The 26,647-nt window shown below is 45.2% G+C and overlaps 1 protein-coding gene and 1 long non-coding RNA gene across 2 annotated transcripts in view; both read left to right on the forward strand.

The window, feature by feature from the left end:
* The first annotated feature begins 645 nt into the window (after window positions 1–645).
* Window positions 646–17,554, forward strand: LOC115513950. Its single transcript, XR_004343627.1, has 3 exons — window positions 646–657; window positions 12,770–12,772; window positions 17,415–17,554. It is a non-coding gene; the product is annotated as an uncharacterized LOC115513950 (long non-coding RNA).
* A 34-nt stretch (window positions 17,555–17,588) lies between these two features.
* BICRAL (BRD4 interacting chromatin remodeling complex associated protein like) overlaps window positions 17,589–26,647 on the forward strand; it is an 80,432-nt gene continuing 71,373 nt past the window's right edge. Inside the window, exon 1 of the mRNA XM_030315523.1 lies at window positions 17,589–17,674. The gene's annotated coding sequence lies outside the window, so the exon portion shown is untranslated. The remainder of the gene's footprint in view (window positions 17,675–26,647) is intronic.

Below are 26,647 nucleotides of genomic sequence, written 5' to 3' on the forward strand. Positions count from 1 at the left end.
CCAGGCTCCGAGCCATCAGCCCAGAGCCCGACGAGGGGCTCGAACTCACGGACCGCAAGATCGTGACCTGAGCTGAAGTCGGACACTTAACCGACTGAGCCACCCAGGCGCCCCTATAATGTTTTTATTTAAATTCCAGTTAGTTAACATACAGTGTAACATTCGTTTCAGGTGTACAATATAGTGATTCAACACTTCATACCACACCTGGTGCTCATCACAACAAGTGCACGCTTTAATCCCCATCACTTACTTTACCCATCCCCCTGCCCACCCCCCCTCTGGTAACCATCAGTTTGTTCTCTGTCGTGAAGGGTCTGTTTCTTGGTTTGCCTCTCTCTCTTCTTTTTTTGTCCCTTTACTCATTCGTTTGTTTCTGAATTTCTGCATATGAGTGAAATGATATGGTATTTGTCTTTTTCTAACTGACTCAGCATTGCACTCTCTGGCTCCATCCATGTCACTGCAAATGCCAAGATTTCGTTCTTTTTACGGCTGAATCATACATATTCCGTTGTATATATACCTCATCTTCTTCATCCCTTCATCAGTCAATGGCAACTTGGGCTGTTTCCATAATTTGGCTATTGTAAATAATGCTGCTATAAACGTCAGGGTGCATATATCCCTTTGAATTCGTATTTTTGTGCTCTTTCGGTAAATATCTAGCAGCGTGATTGCTGGATTGTAGGGTAGTTCTATTTTTAACTTTTTGAGGAATCTCCATACTGTTTCCCAGAGTGGCTGCACCAGTTTTCATAGAACCCTAGTTTTTAATGATATTTATTTTCATTGATGGAGCCAGTAAACTCCTTGAGGGACTCTGTTCTCTAATGCCCAGCAGGGCAGGTGCTCAGCAAGTGAATGAGCCTCCTGGTCATGCAGAGATGAGACATATCCAAGAGAGGATAACCCAGGAACCTGAATGATAGGGAGGAGCCATCAGGTACTTCCCTTATATTATCTCATTTGATCTCCATGGTAACCTTGCCAGGAGGGTAATAATTTGAAGCAACAGCAACTTTAAGATTCATTTTTTTGTTGTTGTTTTGCTTACTTCTTTATTTTGAGAGAGAGAGTGTATGCACTCATGGAGGGGCAGAGAGAGAGAGAGAGAGAGAGAGAGAGAGAGAGAGAGAGAGAATCTCAAGCAGGCTTCATACTGTCAGCACAGACCTGACACAGGGCTCTATCTCAGGAACCTTGAGATCATGACCAGAGCCACTATCAAGAGTCCAATACTTAACCAACTGAGCCACCCAGGCCCCTCAGTTTTAAGATTCTTTTAAAAGATATTGCTGAATTTTAACTCCCAAACAGATCTGAGTTTTTAATACAGATTGAGGGGGGCAGACGTGGTGGGGGTACCTTTTCTACTTTCGTTTCTTTCTTCTTCAGTGTGAAGGGAATAGTGACCCACAAGGTTTTGAGATAATTTAAAGGCTTTTGTTGCAACGCTCATTTATTAAGATCAAATGCTTTTAAAGTATCCTGGCAGTCGAAAGTTAAATAAGAAACAAAAAAATTACTCCTCTAAAACTCTTCTGCCTAGAACTTTTAAGGTCTTCTTTAAGTAGGACTTCATTATTTGCTGTAAAATGCCACTTTGCTGGGAAATGCTACAAACTACTATATTAAGACATAAGTTCCAACCCAATAAGGTCATGAAATCCATTTAGTTGGATGGCGGTCTGCGTTGTTAAAAAAATGGCAAAAGAAGGATTCCTAGCTGACTCAGTCAGTAGACCATGCAACTCGATCTCAGGGTTATCAGTTTGAGCCCCACATTGGGTGTAGAGATTACTTAAAAATAAAATCTTTAGGGGCACCGGGGTGGCTCAGTTGGTTAAGCCTCCAACTCTTGATTTCGGCTCAGGTCATGATCTCACAGTTTACGGGATTGAGCCCCGCATCAGTCTCTGTGCTGGGAAGCACAGAGCCTGGTTGGGATTCTCTCTCTCTCTCTCTCTCTCTCTCTCTCTCTCTCTCCCCCTTCCCCCATGCTTTCTCTGTCTCTCAGAATAAATAAACTTAAAAAACGTTTTTAATAAAATCTTTAAAAATAAGGCAAAAGAAACAGAAGATGTCAGAATGCATTGTGTTGCATAAACGGGTTTATATTATGTATATATGTTTTATGTATACATATACATGACTTGCCAGATAAAATGTATTTCTTTTTATAAGTTATAGTCAAAAAAGTTTGAAAAAAATGGTTTTGTGAATGACGCCTTGACATTATGGTGTTCAAAAGCATTCATTGGCAAGGATGAAGGGACATTTTTTTGTGTCATTATCAAGTGATGGCAATAAGGAAATATGGGTGCTGAGCTAATTTCCTGCGGAACGTCTTGTCAAGTGGGGACCTGTTTGTGCTGCACATACTTTTCTCCTCCTTTCATTTGTAAAAATACTGAAGGTTTGCTCATAAAAAGTGAAAGATTTGGATGAGGGACCAATGGCATATAAAGTTTAGGAATGTGCATATGTAACAGGCTACAGCGTGAGGGTTTGTGGCTCTAACAGTTGTGAATTCTACTCTCTGGAAGGGAACCCAGGGGTCCCTGCCATGTAGTAACTCGAAATTTGCCGAGGCACAAATCTGAGTACATCCTAGGAGGCCTATGGGTAGGGAGATAGTGATTTCGCTCATGAGTGAGCCCCGCCCCCTGCCCTTCATCTCCATTTTTTCTATTGTTTTATTATTTTTAAAAAAGATTTTTTAATGTTTATTTATTTTTGAGAGAGAGAGAGACACAGAATCCGAAGCAGGCTCCAGGCTCCGAGCTGTCAGCCCAGAGCCCGACACGGGGCTTGAACCCACAAACTGTGAGATCATGATGTGAGCTGAAGTCAGATGCTTAACTCACTGAGCCACCCAGGCGCCCCTCTAGTCTTTGTTTTTAAGAGCATAACTCCCTTCAGGTAATAAGGGGTGTTTCCATCTGAACAATGACCATGAAGTGAAAGGAGAAGCTTGTGATGTGAAGACATGTCAAGAAAGACAGCTTCTTGACAAAGGTGTGGGTGCCCAGAAAGCCACAGCTGCTGCAGGTATCCTTGTGTTCTACAAGCTGGTCATTCCCCGGAGGTCTCGGGAGGAAGCTGTGCCATATGCTTTCCTGCCTCTTTAGAACCTGGGGGGTTAAGCCAGTCGGTATTCATTTCCTGTATAGCCTCTAAAAGATAGAAACTTCATGTGTGGAAATTTTCATGTTTGTTTAAAAAGAGGAGAGATTGTATGTTTTGTGTATAGGTTTTGTTTGGTTTCTGCTTACTGGCCGGTGCTTCTGGATCGATTGCTTTGGGAACGAGTGCGTAAAGCTCTCGGATAGTACCTGAAGTCGTTACGCTCTTTAGGATTCTGTGTTGCGTGTCTCGGGTTGGCTGAGAGTTGAGGCCTTCCCGCCACTCCGGAGGGGAGAGGAGCATTTGGGGACAGGACAGGGATCGTCAGTGGAGAAATCAGGACCTTCACATGTAGATGCTGACTCTTTTGAGAGCATTGCAATAAAGTCACTCCTGGGTTGACTCACGTGCCCTTCCTCGAAAACACATAAACCGGGTAACTGCCCATTCTCCAGTATTGGTTGACCTGAAGCTGGCATTCCATAATGTGCCTGTGAGTCACGGTTGGAACGTAGGCAGGGGGAAAGAGAGGAAGAGGAGAGAAGCATGTTGGTTTATCAGGATATGAGAAATTGTGCCTCCTTTTTTATTAAAAAAAAAGGGGGGGGCACCTGGGTGGCTCAGTCGGTTAAGCGTCCGACTTTGGCTCAGGTCACGATCTCAAGGTTTGTGAGTTCGAGCCCCGCGTCGGGCTCTGTGCTGACAGCTCAGAGCCTAGAGCCTGCTTCCCAGTCTGTGTCTCCCCCTCTCTCTCTGCTCCTCCCCTGCTCATGCTCTGTCTCTCTCTGTCTCAAAAATAAATAAAAACATTTTAAAAAATTAAAAAAAAAAAAAAAAAGTTGGGCTGAGATTCAGTCATGCTGTACCTTAGATGTCACCAGGAGTCCACCTCTGCTTTCTCAGCTCTACATATGCAGAGGCTGAGTGGGCACCTCACCTAAATTGATTAGGTCCAGGGAGAACTTGTCCCTACCACCCCAACCACCTGTGGCCATGTGTTGAGTGCCTCCTGCCTCCAACGCCAGCCAGGCACCTTGATACAGTAACACAGGACATTATTTTTTCATTTTAAATGTTTATTTATTTTTGAGAGAGAGAGAGAGGGAGAGCGTGAGCACTAGTAAGGGAGGGGCAGGGAGCAAGGGAGACAGGATCCGAAGCAGGACCTTAACCGACCCTTAACTCTTGATGGACTGAGCCACCCAGGCGCCCCAATAACAGCAAACACTTAGTAAATGTTCCTATAATATATTGACGCAAGATGCTATAGTTGGCCCTGGGATGAGGGTGTGTATAAAAATGAACAAAACGGGGCGGCTGAGCTGCTCAATCCATTAATTGTCTAACTTTGGCCCAGGTCGTGATCTCACAACTAGTGGGTTTGAGCCCCGCATCGGGCTGTGTGCTGACAGCTCGGAGCCTGGAGCCTGCTTCGGGTTCTGTGTCTCCCTCTCTCTCTCTGCCCCTCCCCCACTCATGCTCTGTCTCCTTCTCTCAAATGTAAATAAACATTAAAAAATTTTTTTTCTTAATTGACCAAAGCATAGTCCTTGCCTCCTTGAGGCTCATGACCAAGGGATGGACATAAGGACAACTAATTATAAGTCAAGCCAACTGCAGTGTGTGTTACAAAGGAGAGAGGAAGTTCCATGGAAGTACAAAGGAAAGATGGAAGGGTGCCGGGCCATGGCAAGAACATGAGCAGAGCCGGAGAGGCACCGGCAGTATTTGAGGAGCTTGGAGTAACACCACGTGGCAAGAGTGGAGAGTAGTCGGAGGGAAGGTAGAGGGATGTGGTGGATGATGGGCTGAAGCCCACCTTCATCATCCCGAAGTCACTGGGGCCCCTTCGGAGGTTTTGAGCAGGGAGCGAGGCATCTGCTTTGTGTTTTAGGAAGAGAGGTTGATGAGAATGGATTGGAGCAGGGGAGATTACCTGCCAGAGGCCACTGCAATGGTTCGTTGGGTGAGTGACGGGGCTTGACCGCGGCCAGTGGAAATGCAGTGGAGGGTACTCAAGAATGATTTGTACTCCACAGCCAACCTGTGAATTTATAATGGGCGCGAGCCTACCCAGGCACTGGAGTGGTTAGGTCAGCTGGCCAGAGCACACCTTTTAAAATTGAAGTACATTAATAATCAAAGGATTACTTGGTGAAAATGGAGGTAAGGCGAAAGGAGCTGGATGGTCTGCAATGACCTTTCACTCAATCTATAGCAGTTCTTGTATAGTAATAATGATAAAGCTCAGTCTCCAGCGGGTTGTTACCCTTCTCTGGAGAGATACTTGGCCCGCTGCAGCCGGAGGCACTGCTCTCCTGGCCAGCACTGCAGAGAGGCTGGTGGGTAGCCTGTCAGGGATCTTTTGGGTTGCAAAAAAGGAAACTCACGCATAGGCGCACAAGGAAAATGAGGAATAATTATAAGGAAGGAAAGTCTTCTAACCCAAATGCTAGAAAGGCAACCAGGTCTCGTGGGGCTTAGAATATCATCAGGCAGGGGTGCCTGCGGGGCTCAGTCGTTTAAGCATCTGACTCTTCTTTTCGGCTCAGGTCACAATCTCATGGTTCATGAGATCGAGCCCCACATCAGGCTCTGTGATAACAGCACGGAACCTGCTTGGGATTCTCTCTCTCTGCTCCTCCCCAGCTTGCGCGCACACACACACACACACACACACACACACACTCACTCTCTCTCTCTCTCTCTCTCTCTCTCAAAATAAATAAACATTTAAAAAAATGAAGAAAGAATATCATCAGGCACTTTCTCCAGCCCTCTTCCCTCCCTCCACACCCAGTGAGAATCTCTTCTTCTCCCTGACACACCGACCTTCCTATTCCCATCCCCTTGCATGGGCCCCATTACAATTGCTCCAAAATGGTGGCCTTGACCCTTAGTCTTTCCAGCCATGTAGTCTGTTCCCCACAGCTGAGTCAGTTTCTGTGTCCCAACTATTAATACAAGCAGAGAGGATCCGATTGGTCCAGGTTTGGTCCTGGGTCTTTCCCCAATCTAGTTAGGCTGAAGATGTGATGTGATAGATTCTTTGACAAAAAACAAAATGATGGTAAATAATGGATAACTCTAGCATTTCTGGTATTAATGTTCAGCTCTGCCAGACTTGATGAATGACTCTGTGTATTAGTTGTCTATTGCCGTATAACAAAATACCTCAAAATTTAGCAATTTTTAAAAAATTTTTTAAGTAATCTACACCCAATATGGGGCTCAGACTCAACCCCACAATCAAGAGTCACATGCTCTGCCAACTGAGTCAGCCAGGACCCCCCAAAATTTAGCAGTTTAAAACAACAAGGATTTATTATATCCCAGTGAACCCCCGGGAACCATTTAGCTGGGAGTTTCTGCCTCAGGGTCTCTCATGAGGTTGTAGTCAAGCTGGTCTCTGGGGTTGCAGTAACATGAAGGGTGGGCTGGGAGATGATCTACCTACACAATAGGCAGAAAGCCTTGGTGCCTCACTGACTGTTGGCTAGAGACCCCAGTTCCTGGCCATGTGGGTCTCTCCATAGACTGAGTGTCCTTAGGACATGGCAGCTGGCTTCCCCCAGAATGTGTGATCCAGAGAGAGCACCTCAGATAGAAGCTGCTGCCTTTATATTCTCACCTCAGAAGTGGTAAACAATCACTTCTGCCCTATTCTGTTGGTCACCGTGGTACAAGGTGGGCGGGGTGCATAAAGGTGAGAATACTAAGAGGTGAGTCTACCTGGGGACATCTTGAAGATAAGTTACCACACTCAGTCAACAGACATTTATTCAGTATCTACTTGTGTGCCAGGTGCTAGGAATTCAGAGCTGTGTGACACAGAGTTTCTATCCATGAGGGGCTCTCTGTCTAGTGTGGGGAAGCCTTAGAAAAACAGACCACCATGTGTCCCCTGAGCTCTCCCCGCTGTCCAGTCATCTTTCACACTGCCAGCATACTTATCCTCATAAAATTCAAATCTGTTCATATCAGTCTCTTATTGAAACCATCCTCAAGTGGGTCCCCTTTTTGCCTAAACAGGTTTTGTTTTTGTTTTCGATTTTAATCACCACCACAGTAACAAATACTTTTTTTTTCTGTAGGTAGACAAAATACCATATGATTTCACTTATGAGTGGAATCTAAAAAACAAAACAAATGAAGAAACAAAAAACAGAAACACAACCATAAATACAGAGAACAAACTGGGGGTTGCCAGAGGGGAAGGGGACGGAGGGATGGGCAAAATGGGTGAAGAAGAGTGGGAGATATAGGCTTCCAGTTATGGAAAGAATAAGTCATAGGGATGAAGGACACAGCATAGGGAATACAGTCAATGGTCACCATAAGAGCATTGTATGGTGAGGTAGGAGCTACACTTGTGGTGAGCATAGCATAACATACAGGGTTGTTAAATCACTGTGTTGTACACCTAAAATTAATGTAACACCGTGTCAACTATACTGCAATAAAAATAATAATAATGAGAAATTTTAATCATCGCCACAAGAAGAAATATACACAGTAAAACCTTGGTTCGTGAGCACAATTCATTCTGGAAACATGCTTTGTAATTCAAAGCACTCGTATATCAACGTGAATTTCAAGAACCATTGGCTCAGTTGTGATCATGTGATGTTCGCTGTCACGTACTAATTGTATTGCAAGACCTCGCTCATTTATCAAGTGAAAACTTATTAGAAATGTTTGCTCGTCTTGCGGAACACTCGCAGAACAGGATACTCGCAACCCAAGGTTTTACTGTATATATTTTTAATTGAAGTGTAGTTGACATATGGTATTATATTAGTTTCAGGTGCACAACACAGTGATTCACCATTTATATACATTATGAAGCGATCACCAGGGTAAATCTAGCTACCATCTGTCCTCGTAGAAAGTTGTTACATATTATTAACTATATTCCTATGCTGTACATTGTACTTTCATGTCGTATTTATTTTTTATCACAAACCAACACATATAATAGATGCATTTATAACGAAAACAAATTTCACAAAAAAGTTTACCTCGCTACCTGTGATATATTCAGGTATTTTCGATTCCAGGCTGTTTCATTTTTTTCTGAAAGCGAGTCACAATCTCATGAATTTTACAACCTATTGAATTGTGACCTGCAGTGTGGAAAGCAACAGGCTAAAAAGTCGTCCAGACTCCCTGCCATGAGCTACAAAGCCCCCCAGCATAAAGTTCCTCTCCCTGGAGTTCTCTCCTATTTAGAGTGCTCTTACTCATCCTTTAAAACCAGGCTTTAAAGTGTCTCCTCTTCCCCTCTCTTCTTGGATAGAATTGCCCGCTCCCTCCTCTGGCCCCTAGAGCATTTCACTTGGTAACTATCCATCCGGCTCTAGGGCCAGCCCCGGAGTCTACAATGTATTTTCATGGAGTCTCTCCAAAGTATGTTTAGGTAGAAAGACATGGAGCAAATTAGCATCACACAAATGATGATGTTGCAAATGAGCGATGTGCAGGTGGAGGGTGTCGCGCGCGTGGGTTTCCTGTCGATGGAGCCGCATGCTTGCAGAAACAGGATCCCTCCCCCTGGGGGCCACAGTCTCGCCCGCGCGTCCATCTCAGGTACAAGTCGCACCGGAACTTGCCGCTGGGGTTCATTGCCGCGGTTCATTTTAGCTGCTCAGGTCTCTTTCTTTCTTTTTTTTTTTTTAATAGATGCTTTTTTCATTTGTTTGTGTTGATAGGGACAGCCTGGTGAGAAATGGAGCTTCAGGCAGCACAGATAGAAAGATCTCTCTATCTGCACCCGCCCTGCGGGGTGGGGGCGGGGGTGGGGTGGGGAGGGTTTCCTTTCTGAAGTGGTATGGAAGGAGGGTTTTGAGGTTTTTGAATATTTTCTTCTGAGTATCTAAGAAAGAGATTTGTTTGCCCACATTTACACTATTTTGGCAGGGTAGCAACCTGACAAAATATTTTCTGGTTGGTTTTGCCTTTACGTGGTTTTTATTTTTTTGAGGGGGAAAAAGAATCTATCTACACCTTGGTTAAATTCTACTGAAACACAGTGGCTGTTTTCTTTTGACTTAAGGGTTGATGCCAGTAAGATGCCTAGGTCCAGCCTCTTGGGAGCTGCTGATAGACCATTCTGTGAGCCATAACCAAAAAAAAAAAAAAAAAAAAAAAAAAAAGACATAAGCAAAAGTAATTAAATTATTCCTTCTCCAGTATTCTCATTTCTGCATTTGTCAACGGCTGTAACTGCCCAAGGATATGTTGACTTGGTTATGGTGTGTGCATATTTGGGGGAGGGAAGTGAGGGGTGAAGACAGACCGTAAACAGATTATTACTGTAGAATATGAGAAGTAGAATAATAGAGGTATGTATTGCGTGCAGAGAGAAGGGAGTCATTTACTCCCAGCAATATTTTTCAAATGAGGGTCACCTCTATTAGTAGATCATGAAATGCATTTACAAGGTAGCTAATAGCATTTCTAAAAAAATTTTTTTTAATGTTTATTCATCTTTGGGAGAGAGAGAGAGAGAGAGAGAGAGAGAGAGGGAGAGAGGGAGGGCGGGGGGTGGGGGGAGCAGAGAGAGTGACTGACACAGAATCTGAAGCATGCTCCGGGCTCTGAGCTGTCAGCACAGAGCCCAATGCGGGGCATGAACCCACGAAGTGTGAGATCATGTCCTGAGCTGAAGTTGGAGGCTTAACTGACCGAGCCACCCAGGCGCCCTGGTAGCTAATAACATTTCTAAAAGAGACTAGACTGAAATGCAGTTGACAACATAGGGGTTAGGAGCACCAATTCCCCCACACTCTTCAGTGTGTAGTCAAAAATCCATGCATAACTTCTGATTCCCCCCAAAACGTAGCCACTAACAGCATACTGTTGATGGGAAGCCTTGCTGATAACATAAACGGCCAATTAACACATACTTGGTATGTTATATGTATTACGTGCTGTATTCTTTTAAGGTGTTTTTTTTTTAATGTTTATTTTTGAGAGAGAGAGAGAGAGCAAGTGGGGGGTGCGGGTGAGGGGAGAGAGAGAGAGAGAGACTGAGGATCCAAAGAGGGCTCTGTGCAGACATCAGAGACCCCGATCGATATAGGGCTCGAACTCATGAACCAGTGAGATTGTGACCTGAGCAGAAGTGAGCCGCTTATCCGATAGCCACCCAGGGGCCCCTTACCGTGCTGTATTCTGACAGTAAAGTAAGCTAGAGAAAAGAAAATGTTATAAAGAAATCTACAAGGGGGGTGCCGGGGTGGCTCAGTCGGTTAAGTGTCGAACTTCGGATCAGGTCATGATCCGGCAGTTCTCAGGTTCAAGCCCTGCATCCAGCTCTGTGCTGTCTTTGCCCTGAGCCTGCTTGGGATCCTCCACCCCCTCCTCCCTCTGCCCGTCCCCCGCTAACTCTGACTCTATCAAAATAAAATAAACTTAAAAAAAAAAGCGGGTACCTGTGTGGCTCAGTCGGTTGAGCGTCCAACTTCAGCTCGGGTCATGATCTCACAGTTTGTAGGTTCAAGCCTCCGTCAGGCTTGTGCTGACAGCTCAGAGCCTGGAGCCTGCTCTGAATCCTGTGTCTCCCTCTCTCTGCTCCTCCCCTGCTCATGCTCTGTCTTTCTCTCTCAAAAATAAATAAACATTGAAAAAATTTTTTAAAGGTTCCTCTCTCTCTCTCTCCTCTGCTCACATTCTCTCTCTAAAAAATAATAATAACAAATTAAAAAAAATTCATATGAAAGAGGGGCACCCATCTGGCTCAGTCTGTAGAGCATGTGACTCTTGATCTGATCTTGGGGTTGTTAGGTCAAGCCCCATGTTGGGTGTAGAGATTACTTAAAAATAAAATGAAAGAAAGAAAAGAAAAGGAAGGAAGGAAGGAAGGAAAGAAAGAGATTCATCAGGAAGAGAAAACACATTTACAGTGCTGTACAATAAAACAATCTGCATATCGGTAGACCCGTGCATGCTCTTCAAACCCTTGTGGTTCAGGGATCCACTGTGTATCAAGTTGCATCCTCCATGGTAAATTTAGATATTTTTTCCCAAAACCTTTGTTTTAGTTACATATTTATTGCATGGTAATGTGAGATCTATTTCTTCGGAGTGTCAGGCACAGATGTTTGAAAGCCACTGCTTGTAGGGGATGGAAGAAGTCACCCCCAGAGGAGGTGGCATTTGAGCTGGTCTTTGGAGAATGGTGGACGTGCCCCCAAAGAGGAAGGGCATTCCTTACAGAGGAAAAAGTATACGCCCACACTGGGCAAGTCTGTTCCGGGGCAGGATGTTCCCCGTGACTGCACCTCAGGGTCCTGGGAGACGAGAGGCTGCAGGTGCTTCTGGGAGGCAGGTGGAGTAACTAATGGACCACTTGACAATATAAATGTTGGCACCCCAGCCCTCCCCAGAAATTCCAAGTCTCTGGTAATGGGTTTGGCCTTGGGAATCTGTATTTCTAATACGCTTCCCTGGGCAGTGAGGTGCTGATGGGGGTGTGACGAAACCAGTGCTAGGTTTGCAGAGGTGATTTTTGTAGTAATTTAGATAGAAGGTTGAATGGAAGGAAGTAACATGGGGAGGCCAAGCGAGACAGAGATGAGGACCTGAAGTGAGGTGAAGGCAGTTGGAGAAGAAGGGCTGCATTTGAGGGAGATTTTGGAGGTGGGTTGCATGAGCTAAGGGAAGTAAGAGAATGAGAAGGAATCGTAAATAATCCTAAAATATCTAGGGGGTTGGTCTATGAACACAGAGACTAGAGAGACCACATTCAGAAGGGGAGAGGATTACTGGAGTTTTGGTTTGTGCCCATGGCAGGGCAGGGACAATTCAGTTTTCACCATGCCCCATGTGAACTATACCTTCAGAGCATATCCGTCCTTTGCTCTGATTGCCTGTCTCTGAACAACCTTCTGATTGTCTTAGAGCGGACTCAAGTTAATCTAACTCACAAGGGACTGATACATACACGCCCAACTGCTGGTTGACCGGTATGATTTACAGTGAGGGATGTATACACGTTTGCAGGTGTAAAAGTACTTACGCCTTTGCTCAGGGTATCAAAATACCTGGAGAATGGAAGCAGTATGTAAAAGATTTAGGCGAGGGGTGCCTGGGTGGCTCAGTTGGTTAAGCAACCGACTCTTGATTTCAGCTCAGGTCACAATCTCATGGTTCGTGAGTTCAAGCCCCACATTGGGCTCCGTGCTGAGAGCACGGAGCCTGCTTGGGATTCTCTCTCTCTCTCCTTCTCTGCCCCTCTGCTCATGCTCTCTCTCTCTCTGTCTCTCAAAATAAAGAAATAAACTTTAAAATAAATAAATAAATAATAAAAGATTTAGGCGAGAGAGAATTGTATGGTTTGCAGAGTGTTGCATGTGGGCTCTAAAAATGCCTGATTAACTTTGCTGCGCTCAAATAAGAATGTGACTCTTCAGTAATCAAAATACTTTGTGGAGGTTACAGTGTCTACACTCCCTCTATCTTAGAGGCTGACTTTCTCATCAAATTCTGAGGGCGCTTTAATTTTTTTTAACACTTATTTATTTGGGGGGGGGGGGGAAGGACAGAGAGAAAGGGAGACACAGAATCCGAAGCAGGCTCCAGGCTCTGAGCTGTCAGCACAGAGCCAGACGCAGGGCTGGAACTCACGAACTGTGAGATCGTGACCTGACTGAGCCACCCAGGTGCCCCACTGAGGGTGCTTTAAAGCAGCAACTTAAAGCCTATGAGACTCCTCTTCTACTGCCTCTCTGGTTCACCATCCTCCTGGGCCTGGTGGTGGGGAAAGAATGCTCTGTTTAGGAGAGGTTAGGAGTGCTGGCAGAGCACCAGAGAGGCTGGGGAGTTGGTGACTGACACATCCCAGCCATGCCTTCCAGCCACGTGTGATGTCCTCCTTAACCTGATGACTGTCCTCCCCCTCACATACTCTGTGGGGAAGCAGGCTAGATGTGTAAGACAGCAAGGCCAGTGGGAGTGCTGAATGCCTTTTTTTTTTTTTTTTACAGTTCTGTTATACTCCTTATCCTTGTACTAGAAGCTTGTAGGAGTTCAGACTTTTTAAAATCTGTCAAGGAAAATAACCAGCTTGAAATATGTCATGACTAGAATAGCCTTAGTCTCTACAAAGATGATTTAAAGTGTTTATATTCATGTATCAAATAATGTAGGCAAGGTTTTGAAAACAGTTGTAATCCAATAAATTGCTTGTTTGGGATTGCTTTGAAAACAGTTCCACATTACTTCTAATGATAGTATTAACAGTCACAAGAATAATGGTAACTATTATTGGATATTACTATATATCAGGTTCTTTTTCAAAGTTTATTTATTTTGAGACAGTGCATGCACATGCATGAGCGGGGAAGGGGTAGAGAGAGGGGGAGACAAAATCCCAAGAAGGCTCTGAGCTGTCAGTGCAGAGCCTGGCACGGGGCTCGATCTCAAGCACCATGAGATCATGACCTACGCCAAAATCAGGAGCCAAGCCGGATGCTTAACCACTGAGCCACCCAGGCGCCCCACTACATATCCGGTTCTAAAGCAAGGATTTTGTACACCTGACATCATTTAACTGTCCCTCCACCAACCTGAGATATAGGTATGTTACCTTCATGTTACAGATGAAGAAACAAAGGTAGGAGAAGTTTAAAAAGTAGGCAAAGAGATCACTTGGCTAAAAAGTGGCGGTGATAGAGCTCTAACTCTTGAGAGTGGTGGGGAGTGGGAGGAGGGAGAGGAAGAACCATTGGCTTCTTCTGCCTGTGATCCATTGGGCAGTGGTTTTATGTGGTTCTAGGAGACTTACTGCACTCCCTTGATATATAGGTCTCTAGTTATAGATTGATTTCATGTGTTCTAATGCATCTTGTAGACTGGGCTGTTTTTCTTTTATCCCACAAGTACTGATTGTGAGCTAACTACGTACAAAGTACTCTGCTAGGCCCTCAGAGAATAGTAAGCCCTTGAGGAGCTCCCCGTCCAGGAAGGAACATGAGAGAGAGAGATTAGGTTGAATCATAGGAGATGGCCGTTGGGAAATTACATGGTACGTACTAAAATAAATCACTGATACATAATTAAAATAAGGCAACATGGTATTAGCTAAATATTGTGACCTCTCATACCTTTCAGCTACCATGCTAAACATTTTGCATGCACTAGTTCCTGAATCCCTAAAATAACTCTCAGACATGATTATAATTGTTCCATTTTATAGATGAGGAAGTAGAGGCTCTGAATGGTGAAGTGAGTTGCCCAGAGCCACGTACCTCGGATGTGACAAAGGTAGAATCTGAACCCAGGTCAGCCTGAGTACAGAGCCAACGCACTTAAGCCCCAGAATATAAGTACTTCTAGAGGTACAAATAAAGGTATACGCCTTATTTATACACATTGACCATTTAAAAATTTTTATTTCACAAACACTTTATAGAGCACTAACTCATCTGATACATTTTGGTATTTCTGTGATCAGGACACATCTGGTCATGCATATTGCTACTTCCTCTCAGCATTTGCACTCTTCCCCTTCTGAGAATGGCCCACTAACCAAGGGGAGCATTTGGAGAGAAAATACAAACAACAACAACGACATGTATTTCACCTTGTATTATGCGGACATGGAGTCTTTCTTTATGACGTGTATTTGGAGGCACAAACACATGCTAGAACACTTCAATTATAATTTAATTTCTTCCTTTTTTTTTTTCCTATGTCCACTTGCCCTTCTTTCTAAATCACACACAGAGATGGGAATCACAGGAATGACCATTTAAATTGTACATACTTTGCAGGCAGTACTGTTAAAGTGATTTGTATATAGTCAAGCCACTCTAAGAACTTTCCTCTTAAAAAGCTTCCAAATCGTACATTCGGATACCAAAATCCTGTTGATATAAACCACAGTTTAAAATTTTATGTATAAAGGCATATCCCTTATTTAAAAAAATTTTTTTTAATCACATGGGAAAAAATAAAGTTTTTTATTTTGTTGTATTATTTAACGATGTCCATTTTGGTGGTGATCTGGCGAATCTGAGATTCTCCCCACTGCTGTTCTGGGATTTTGCAACACACCCCAAAATTTAAAATTAGATTTGACAGCTGGCATTCTCAAAGTATGTTGTCACAAATTAGAGGGCTGTCCCCTCTGCCTATGCCACAGTGTTGAACTCTGTTTAAAACAGGAAGGGGTGTTTGTTCCCAAGATCCTTTTTCAGGCCTTGAAGAGGGGGGAGTTTTAGCATCAACCTGACTTGGGGTCCCCCACCAGCCCTTATTAGATTGATGACCCCAGGCAAATTACTGAAATCATTGGGAGCCTTAGCTGCAAAATCAGGACGATTAAACCTTACTCTACAGGCTTGTGTGAAGGTTTAGCCAATAATGTATATAAGTATGTAGGTGGTACTTAGTAGGCTCTCAGGAAATGTCGGTGCTCTTATACTTTGGACATTCTTTAAAAATCCTGCAATGCCCCATACTCTTTATAAGTATATAAATTCAGTTCTGTTTGGCGATCTTTTAAAGTCAAAGTTGTGTTTCTTTGGGGTTTTGGGTGACTCGGGAGAATAGCTTCCTGAAATCCATTAATATTTCATTGGAACTGTAGAGCAACAGCTGTAGAACTTGCTTGGTAGGCCCTAATTGCCATGAATAATCCATGAACTCTTTTGAAATGTAATTCTTCGAAATGGGTATTATAATTAAATTCCAGCCAATCCAAGGGCACTTTAAAACATGTTTAAAAATTTCCCAAGCCAATTAGAAAACTGGTTGGTCCAACTGTCAAGTGTAGAGAAATATGCTAATTTATGCAAAGACTACTGTTCCAGGAAGGCCCTGACTGAATGTGAAGCACATTTTCTGAGAAAACACCTCGGTGATACTATGTGATACTAAATCACTGAATATATTTTTAAGGCATGTCCAAATACAAAGCATACATTGTGAATGACAGAACAGCAGTTACTAGGGCAAGATGTGGTTTGTTTTTTAAAAAGATTTTGTATCTTGAATATGACAACATTGTATGCCAACCTTTACATTTTTATCTTGTGCAATATAGGTTAGTTACAGTATCCTTATAAAAGCAAGCAAGGTGCACTAGTGTTATGTTTTTTAATTCTAAGGGGGTATAGAAACTAAACAGTTTCCCTTAATTTAAATCTAGAGATAATTGTTATTTGAAACTCACCAAATATCTGGGGGACATGGGTCTGAATATTCTGTTTATCCGCAGGACTCCCACTGCTCTATGTATTACAAACTAACTTAAAATAATTTGGAACATTTCTGGGGCTTACATATGGAGTTTTTAAAAATCCAAATCACATTCTCGTCCAATCCATCGTTTACCTGCCCTTGATGTTTATTTAAAAGAGAACGAGACCCCCACTGTATTTTTGTGGGCATTTACAGGAAAGGTAAATATAATTAACCTAGACACAAAGGCACCCCTTCCCAATCTACACTATCATAATTAACATTTACATAAACGCTCTGAAGGCTAGATGGTTTATGGAGACGTCTCAACAGTTTGAGATTTGAGATTAAAAACGGGTGGTAATTATACTTGCACCAAAGAGTGTTAAAAGAGTGGGTAGCTCCCTTTTTAAGACTGGGAATCATTTAATGAAAATTCCACAAATGTAGTAATAAAGGATATCTACATAAAGAGAAGGCAGTAGGAACTGGATGTTTTGAGAGTGACCTAATCAGCTCCTGACCTTCATCTTGGCCGCTAAAGTTGTGTTGTGTTTTGTTTCTTTTTAATGTTGACTTACAGATATCACAGATAAGGTTTCACAGCATTCCGGAATGGGAAGAGAGGGTGTTGCAAAGGAAAGCCTAGTACATTTAAAAGTTAGAATGAATCAGTTATTTGCCAAATAACTAAGTAAAAGTGTTGTTTTAGTTTTAAAAAAGGTATATGCAAAAAAAAAGTATTTACTGGTTCTAATCAGAGTTCTAGACAAATATTGTGGGTTTTGTTTTTAACCCCCCAGGGCCCTCCTCCCCCGTCGAGCTAAAACTGGTGTGTGTGTGTGTGTGTGTGTGTGTGTGTGTGTGTGTGTGTGTGTGTGCAGGGCGCCTGCAAAGAATAGCACGCATCTTGTAGATCTTAAAAAAAAAAAAAAAAAAGCCAAATAAACCTGTTTCTTGAATAAACCAATACATTTCTGAAGTTAAAAAGAATCCCAAAGGAAACAGGAATGGACAGCTTGGGAGCTTGATTTTGGAAAAAAAAATTTTTTTTTTAATTAAAAAACCCCTAATCTCCACATTTTTTGCTAGGCGAGAACCGAAGTTTGGAGGTAGACGAGCAGGCGAGCGGTTTGCCCGGGCGCAGAGCATGAAGGCCGGGCGGGCGCGGGGAGCGGGCGCCCGCCGCCCGGCGCGGGGGTGAGCGAGAGAGAGAGCGGAGCGCGTGTGGCCGGCGCCGCTCGGCCGGGAGCTCCCGCGCCCGCGCCCCGCGCCCCGCGCCCGCCGCCGCCGCCGCCGCCGCCCCTGGTGCGATGGCGCAGAAACCCCGTTGACAAGGCACTGCTTTTTCATGACGGTGAGTTTCCCTTTGAGTGTATTATAATTTTGTGATAAAAATTTCAAGGAGAAAAAAAAAAACACACACAACCTCCTTCCTCTGCCTCTTTCCTTCGGGGAGGGGGAAAGCGAGGGAGGGGGGGCTGGAGATCTATCTCCAGACAGACAGAAAAGAAAGAGGAGCAAATTAAACACCGAGTTGCCAAAACCAGGATATTAGGTTTCAGCCCAGAGAGCTATTGGCTAAGGCTGTGTTTTTTTTGGGGGGGGGTGGGTTTGTGGGTGGGTGATGGTGGTGGTGGGTGGATGTTTAATGGACACGGAGAAAAGGGGAATCGAGTGTTTATGCCTTTCCCAGCGCCGCCCGGGCCCCGGGAAGACCAAGTTCAGTGTCTCGGGCGGGGGCGCGGGCGGGCAGGGGGCGGCGGGGCTGGGCTGGGGGTGCCTCGGCGGGGTGGGGGCCCGGCGCCTTTTTTTTTTTTTTTTCCTTTTCCGCGGATGCAAATTTCTGGAGCGGGGAGAGGGAGAGAGCCTGGGAAGGGGGGTGGCGTGGCGGTTGGTGGTGGGGAGGAGAGGGGAGGGAAGCCTTTTAATGACTCATTGATTGAGCCGGTTTAAAATTAGTTGTGTGCGCGAGTGTGAGTGTGTTTTCCGCCCCCCGGAGCCGCCGGGAGCCGGGAAGGAGGGAGCGGGGCTCGCCGTGGGGAGGACGGCGCGGCGAGGCCGCGAGCAGGGGGCAGGGAGGGCCAGGAGTGACGGCGGGCGAGGAAGAAAAATAAGCTTTTCCAATCTCCTCCCCTCGGTTTTCCCCCCCTCATTTCTTTTCTCTCTCGGAAGCTCTTGGGTGTGAATCGCATTTTCTTTCTTCTCGGCAAAATGGACCCCGCGTCTCGGGAGGGGGAGGGGAGAGGGTGGGGAGGGAGGCGGCGGCAGGGACCGGGTTCCTTTTTCACCCTGGCTGCTTCTTCCCTCCGCTTCTGCGGGCGGCCGCGGCGAGAGCTCGGAGCCGACCGCCGGTCCCAGCCGGGGCCCGGTCCTGCGCGCGCGACCGCCGGCGGGACTGGCTCTTCCCGGTCGCCTCGCCGCCTGGCTCGGGAGCTCCGCCGAGGACCCGCGGTCGGGCCGGACCAGCCCTCGCGCCGCGCCGAGGACCCGAGGCCCACCCAGGCACTTTCTGTCGGGCCCGCGCGGCCGGACCGAAGAGACGAGAGGCTGTGGCGGCACTGTTTTGGCCGAGAGCGCGCGGGCCCGACGCGGTTCGCGCCCCCCGAGTCGCCCCGAATGCGGGATCTTGAGGGGGGGGGGGGTGGGCTGCGGCTGGAAGGCGCTAAGATGGCGCTGGGCCTGGCCCGTCGCCAGGGCTGGTGGCGCAGTTGCTCCGCGGGCGCCATCTTCCTTGGCGGCGCGGGCGGCGCCCTTCGCGGACGCTTCTCGGGCCCGGGCGCCGGGAGGGCGAGGGCGACGGGGAGCCACGCTTGGGGTGCAGAATTCTGCAGATGGGGCCGGAGCCGAGGCCGGGGCCGCCTAGCCTTGGCCTTCCCCGTGCCCCCGGACCCAAAAGACGAGGAGGCCGGCCCGGAGCGGGAAGGGACCGGGGCCGGCGGCGTCCTGCTCCTTAGCACTTGTGTTGGAGGGAAGAAGTGGGCTTGGGGTCGGACCTTGCGGCCGGCGGGCTTCCTCTCTGAGCCCGCAGACCCCCTCCGGTCAAATTTGGAGGGGAGGGGGGGCTTCTCGTTAGCTCTTCTTGGGCCTAAAACTGCACGGCTTTGTCTTCCCTGGCCTGGCCGAGAGCAGGGCAGGGCATGGAGGCTTTTCCTTCATCCTCTTCCAGTTAGTTTTGAAGAGTAGAGTCAAACCAGGTTACAAAATCGCAGGAAGAAAGAGTCGAGGACAGTGTCTGCCTTCTAGTGACTCGGTTCTCGATTGGCACCCTACGTTAGTTTTATTTCTTTAGTTGCTTTATTTTAAAACAGTCCTGGAGAGACATTTATGTAGTCAGACTGTGAAAAGGTTATGGGTTCCAGTGATTTGAAACATCTTGTTGGCTTTCATTTTAATCATTCCAAATGGTAGTGATTTAAAACAGTTCTCAGAACTCTGATCCGAAAAATTAAACTCTCTTTGAAACGCTTAGACTTTTTTTTTTTTTTCTTTTCCTTTCAAAAACAAAAACAAACCCACCCCGCACCGTTTTGGGTCATCTCTTTCTCATCGATATAATAAGGCTTCTCAGTTCTCTGACTCCCCAGAGTATTGCCTTAAAATCATTCATTTAAGTATTTATCTGTCGTGTCGTAGGTCTGTATTAAGAGATGCGTGTGGGTTTTAACTGTTTTTGTTACTGAAAAGATTATTGGGAGGAGGAAAAAAGTCTAAAGCTCTCATCTCCCTAGGAGTCCACAGAGATGGAAAGTAAGTAATTTTCTAGTGGATAAAAGTAACATCGGGGCACCAGTAAGTGCGTCCTTGTGTTTATAAACAGTCTATATAGTGGCCGGTTTATCCCCTTTAATAAGACCTTACCATATATTGAACACTACTCCATGTGTGTGTCTGGTCCTTTATTTAATTCTTATTTATATCAGCCCTGCAGTGTTGATTTGATTATCTCTTTATACCAGAGGATCACCCAGATACACAAATTGCTCTTGGTCTCATGGTTTTAAGTGGTAGAATTGACATTGGGTCCCAAAAGCCATGTTCTTGGCTTTACACACATGGTGTCCAAATCCGAGTTTCAAAAGCAACTGGAGTGAGATATGTTTAAATACAGATTTGTAACCTCACCTTTGCCCCCCGTGATTTGTTAGGGCCAGTAGGGTTTTTCTGTTACTGTTGGTTTCCCCAAAACATCTGATGTGTTACACAATCTCAGTTTTAAGCTTCTGACTTTCAACTTCCTGCTGTCCCTAACGCCTAATTTTGAAATTCTGGCCCACCCAGCAAATATGTAGGAGTCTGTGTTAGTCGACAGCTGTCCAGGTGATTCCACTGTGACACAGATATGCATTTGGAATATCGCTATACTATATACCGCGTGCTGTGCTGCTGGCTCTTTTTTGAATGGAAACGTGAGGCCCATATCGCTTTGAGTTTCAACAGTTTTATTGCTCGTTCTTTTTTCTCCTCTAGCTGCCACTTATCAAATTATTGAACCTTTTCTTACAGAAAGAAGGTTTAGGTATTCTAAGACTTTAAAATCTCAGTACATTTTCAAATGTGTATCTCCTTCTGCTGAAAAGTTATATAACATACAGGCTTCTAGGTCTAGCTGGGCCATCTAGTTTAGTCCAGACAGCTGTGCAACAAAAATAGAATTGAATCTAGGATTGATATAGAAATGAGGAATAGGGTAGAAAAGATTCAGAGGTGGGGGAGGGACCTAGAAATAAATCCTTGGGGGAAAGGATTCTTTTCAGAATTTTGAATTCCGAGGATATCTTTTGGGTTTTGGGAAGTAGGATGGTGAAGTGGCTCTAAACATGAGACCTTTTAAGAACAGAGGAGGCTTTCAGGACACTGAAGGTCAGGAAGAAACATCCAGAGCAGGTGATGAATAGCTGACCTGGCCAAAATGGGAGGAAACTAAGCGATAAAAATCATTAACTTCTCTGGAGCAAGAGCCATGTATACTTGTTCTGTGCTTTCCTTTCTTTATTTCTTTAGTCACTGTTGTGTTTAATAACTGCTAGGGGGAATGGTTAAAAACTTTTGTGATGCAGATGTCAAAATTATGTTATCTTATGCGCACATTTCTCTCTCCTTCCACATTTGAACATTTTTATAAGGAGCGACTCTTAAGCACCTGTGTGCAGTCCGTGACCAGTGTAGACCAGTGGGCGGGTGGAGGTCTAGGCTTTGACTGTCCAGTGTGCTTTTTCTCCCTTTGTGTTTCATGGTAAATGCCAAAGTAATTATATTCTTTGACTAAAACCCAGTAAAGCTTGAAAGGAGAAGAAATCTAAAATAAACCTGCTCAGAGAGGAGGAGGAGCATCTTCATTTTATTTTATTTTTTTTAATATTTATTTTGTGAGAGGTAGAGTATGTGCAGGGGAGAGGCAGAGAGAGAGAGAGGGAGATAGGGAATCCCACTCAAACCCACAAACCATGAAATCATGTCCTGAGCTGAAATCAAGAGTTGGACGCTCAACGAATCGACTGAGCCACCCAGGTGCTGGACTAGCTTCTTCATTTCATTTTATTTTATTTTATTTTATTTTAATTTTTTTTAATGTCTATTTATTTTTGGCAGAGAGAGAGACAGAGCATGAGCAGGGGAGGGGCAGAGAGAGAGGGAGACACAGAATCCAAAGCAGGCTCCAGGCTCTGAGCTGTCAGCACAGAGCCCGACGTGGGGCTCGAACTCACGAACCGTGAGATCGTGACCTGAACTGAAGTCAGCGCTCAACCGACTGAGCCACCCAGGCGCCCCAGCTTCTTCATTTTAAAGTAGCCTTTAGTGGGGGGTGCCTGGCTGGCTCAGTCAGTAGAACATGTGACTCTTGATTCCAGGGTTGTGAGTTCAAGCCCCACATTGGGTGCAGAGATTACTTTTAAAATAAATTAGTTAACTTAAAAAATTAAAGTGGTCTTTAGTGGGATTCAAGGCAGACAAAATCTCTGCCCTCATGGAATTTAGAATATAGTGGGGAAGACAGGAAGTAAGTTAAACACAAATAGTCATGATAATTGGAGATTAGAAAAACAGTAAAAAGTTAAGCTGGTAGATCTATAAGAATGTGTTGTGGGGAATGACTGTTTTAGCTAGTGAGAGTCAAGGGGCATCCCTTTAGAGAGTGATACTTGAGCTGAGGCTTGAAACATGAGCTTGTACTACTCGCTGTGTGGAAGCTGGGGAGACAGTCCTAACCTGTGAACAAAGTGCAAAGACCTAGAAGGCCCAGAAGGGCATGGGTGTTAGAGAGAAGCAAGAGGAGAATGAAATAAGAGTTGAGAGATCTTCTAGGGCCTCCTGTATTCGGCTCTACCAGGAGTTTGGGGTTTTGTTTTATTCAAAATAACAATCTATTGAAGGGCTTTCATTGGGACAGTGGTTATTATTATTTGGTGGGTTTGTTTTTGTTTTTGTTTTAGAGAGAGAGGGTGCAAGTGAACGAGGGGCAGAGAGAGAAGTGGGGCTCATCCAATGCAGGGCTCCAGCCCAACTGATGTGGGACTTGAACTCACAAACCGTGAGATCATGACCCGAACCGGAGTCAGATGCTTAACGACTGAGCTGCTGTTTTTGTTTTCAAAGATCACTGCTGCTGTATGGAGCAAGAGGGGAAGTAGACAGGGAGGCTATTGCAGTAGCCGGCTCAAGACTGATGGTATCTTAGGCAAACACAGTGGCAGTGGGGATAGTGCAGGGTAGATGGTGGGATTCAGATGTATTTTGAAGGTGGAATCAGAAGTATTGGCTTAATGAGTAGAGACGGAGGAATCAAGGAGGCCTTCAAGTTTCTAGCCTAAGCTTTGGTGGCCGATGGTGCCATTTGCTGGTTGGAGAAGATTGGAAGAGGAACAGGTAGGAAGGGTGGGTAACGAGTTCTGTGTGGGACCTGTTATGTTTTTGAAATACTTGCAAGACCTCCAAATGGAAGGTCAAGTAGGCAGTGAATATTCAAATTGAGCTGATGGGAGTGGACATAAATTGTGGGAGTCACTAGCATACGAACAGTATGTCATGGAACTAGTTGAGATCATTTGTCATCATAGAAGTCTTAACATCGAACCCTAAAACGCTTCCAGTGGCTGAAGGTTGGACAAAAGAGACTGAGAGGGCCATTAAATGGGAAGAATGGATTATTCTTTTTTTTTTTTGTAAATTTTTTTTTTTCAACGTTTATTTATTTTTGGGACAGAGAGAGACAAAGCATGAACGGGGGAGGGGCAGAGAGAGAGGGAGACACAGAATCGGAAACAGGCTCCAGGCTCTGAGCCATCAGCCCAGAGCCTGACGCGGGGCCCGAACTCACGGACCGCGAGATCGTGACCTGGTTGAAGTCGGACGCTTAAGCGACTGCGCCACCCAGGCGCCCCTGGATTATTCTTTTCAAGAGAGAGAGAATGGTCTTCTCTGCCAAATTCTCCTGAGAGCACTGAGGATAGAGAAATGACCGCTTGGATTTGTCAACATGGAGGTGGCTGTTTGACGAGTTTCAGTGGCATATGGGGATGGAAGCCAAATCAGAATGCACTGAGGATGGGATGGGGTGACCGTAGCCCGCCTTTTGGGGAAGTTTTGCTGTAAAGTCTGGAGAGCGACAGCACAGCAGTGGCTGGAGAGGGAGGTAGGGTTGAGGAAGTGCTTCTTTTTAAATGGCGGGGAATGGAAGAGCATTTTTAAATAGACTAATGGGAATATTTAAGAGGGAGGGAGTGACTAACAGAAGAGAGATAAGACTACCAAAGGAGCAGAATTCTTGAGAAGGTGAGAAGCTATTCAAAACACAAGAGGGTTTGCCTTTGACAGGAGTTAAGACGACTTGCAGAGTGGCAGGAGAGGAGGCAGAGAATATGGGCACAGCGCAAAGACGCTTATAAATTGGGGATGGAATACACGGCTTTACGATCTGTGTTCTCAGTGAAGTCTGAGTCAAGACCAGCAATGAAGAAGAAGGGGTGTGCATGGTCTGAGGTGAGAAGGACGCCTCACCTTGGACAGCAGGATTGTGAACTAAGTCCCTGGGAAGCAGGTAGGATTGCTGCACACAGGACTGCCCGGCTGTGCCTCGCCTCTGAATTTGAAGTGAAACCGGTCCATCCAGTTGTGTAGTTTTCTGCCAGCTATATCCAGCTGTTACAAGGGAAGCCAAGAGCAGGCAGGGGATTGGTTTGACTGGGACTGGAGTTTTACACCCTACCCCATCCCCCACCCCCACAGACAGCAGAGAGAAACTAGGACTTAAAGGTGGTTTCAGGGGACTGTTAGCTGGGTAGGAAAGCAAGAGAAGAGAATGGGGGTGGGGGCCATGAAGTTAACCATGAGACTTGTTCTTGGTTAATAAAAAATGAGTTAATGGGGAAAGAATTTAAAGGTGGGTTGATGAAAAATCCTGGAGTTGGATAATAGCTGCAATGGCACAGCAGTGTGAATGGGCAGAAGGCCACTGAGCTGGACACTTAAAACAGTACATCATGTATTTTACCGCAATAAAAATAACATCTGAACATTTGTGGAACTGCAGATGTTACTTGCACACTGCCTTGGACTGTTTGCAAAGTACTGCATTTTTTTTTTTTTTAATGTTTGTTTATATTTGAGAGAGAGACAGAGTGTGAGTGGGGGAGGGGCAGAGAGAGGGAGACACAGAATCCAAAACAGGCTCCAGGCTCTGAGCTGTCAGCACAGAGCCCGACGAGGGTCTTGAACCCACAAAGCATCCATGATGTGAGCCAAAGTCCAATGTTTAACCGATTGAGCCACCCAGGTGCTCCTAAAATACTGTATTTTCTATGGAAGACAGTAGCTTTAAAAATTGTATCTGAAATTACCGGGGCTTAAGGAGAGTATCTCCACTTTATCATGGTCCCAAACTTGAGTGTGCAAAATAGTCACCTAGAGATTCTGGAGTGGGACCAAGAAATTTTAAATTTTTTCTTAACCTGTTCACTGACTTATTCTAACCCTTCAGCATAGCATTTAAAACAAGCCTGGCATGGGGTGCCTGGGTGGCTCAGGCAGTCGAGTGTCCCCTTCTTGATTTCAACTCACGTCCTGATCTCACGGGTTCGTGGGATTGAGCCCCTCATTGGGCTCTGTGCTGACAGTGTGGAGCCTGCTTGGGATTCTCTCTTTCTCTCTCTCTGCCTGTATGCTGCTGTGTCTCCCTCTCAAAATAAATAAATAAACATTCTTTTAAAAACCAGAGAAGCGGGGCGCCTGGGTGGCGCAGTCGGTTAAGCGTCCGACTTCAGCCAGGTCACGATCTCGCGGTCCGTGAGTTCGAGCCCCGCGTCGGGCTCTGGGCTGACTGCTCAGAGCCTGGAGCCTGTTTCCGATTCTGTGTCTCCCTCTCTCTCTGCCCCTCCCCCGTTCATGCTCTGTCTCTCTCTGTCCCAAAAATAAATAAACGTTGAAAAAAAAAATTAAAAAAAATAAAATAAAATAAAAAAAATAAATAAAAACCAGAGAAGCCAGGCATTTGGTAAACATTTGTTGACTAAAATGTTTGACAGTCCAGGTAGAGTAAAATGATAGGAACCAAAAGGAAAGGTTTTTGAGATTGGTTGAGATCAACAGTGCCTTATACATTCTGATCTCTGTGGGTGATGAGAAAAAGCAGATTATGGGCTGAGGAAGGAGAAAGGAAGTATTGGGAAAATCATTTTTTTTTTTAATTTTTAACGTTTATTATTGAGAGAGTGTGAGCATGGGAGGGGCAGAAAGGGGGAGACACAGAATCCAAAGCAGGCTCCAGGCTCCCAGCTATCAGCACAGAGCCTGACTCGGGGCTCAAACTCACAAACCGTGAGATCACGACCTGAGCTGAAGTCGGATGCTTAACCGACTGAGCCACCCAGGTGCCCCGGGAAAATCATTTTTTAAAGATTCAGACAAAACCAAATGGCACTCCCTTCAACCACGCCTTTCTGCATTCTTTGAGTGACGTTCATTCACCTTCTCATAAGGTCCTGTGTTCCTCAACCTGCCTACAGAATAAGTAATAGTAAGGTGAAATTCGAGAAAAAGAATGGGGTAGATGATAAGATTCAAAATAGATGTCTGTGGTCTCCACTGGAAAGATAGCAAGGTCATTTGTTAGGGGTGGAGGCAAAAGGCTCGGAGTTTAAGGAGAAAAGGAGTCAATTTGTGGAATGTATCAGATGGGGGGGGGGGTACCAGAAATGGGACTTGACTATAATGAGGCAATGTGAATTAAGCTAACATAGGAGATCCATCTCTCCGTGGTCAATATGATCTATAGTAGAAGTGGAAAATACAGTGAGGGGGAAGGGTTGTTCAATTAGTGTGGAGAAGTGGGAGA

The sequence above is a fragment of the Lynx canadensis genome, chromosome B2 (assembly GCF_007474595.2).
Source record: "Lynx canadensis isolate LIC74 chromosome B2, mLynCan4.pri.v2, whole genome shotgun sequence".
NCBI lineage: Eukaryota > Metazoa > Chordata > Mammalia > Carnivora > Felidae > Lynx > Lynx canadensis.